We start from the raw sequence: 348 nt of genomic DNA, 5'->3' as shown, positions 1-348 counted from the left end.
GACGGCCGCCCCGACCGTGCCAGCGTTCCCCTTCGGGTCCGTCGGGGCAGCCCTCCCGCGCACCGTCCCCCGCAGGCAATCGCTCCGCGGGCGCGCAGCCTTGAGCCGGCGTCCCCCGCGGAGCCCCCTGCCCGTCTGCCGCGGGGCTGCGCCTCCGCACGGCGCCGAGGACGGTCCCGCCGCGCCCGTCCGCGGGCACCTGCCCGCAGCACGGCGGAACGCGGGGACAACGAAAGAAAGGGCGAAAGAGAGGGGAAAGGGCAGGAGAAGGGAAATAAAAGAAGGAAAAAAATAAAAGGCAAAATAAAAGTCAAGGAAAATAACAGGGGAAACGGGAAAAAAAAAAAA

The sequence above is a fragment of the Calidris pugnax genome, unplaced genomic scaffold (assembly GCF_001431845.1).
Source record: "Calidris pugnax isolate Ruff unplaced genomic scaffold, ASM143184v1 scaffold70, whole genome shotgun sequence".
Taxonomy (NCBI): Eukaryota; Metazoa; Chordata; class Aves; order Charadriiformes; family Scolopacidae; genus Calidris; species Calidris pugnax.
This window is presented reverse-complemented; position numbering follows the sequence as displayed.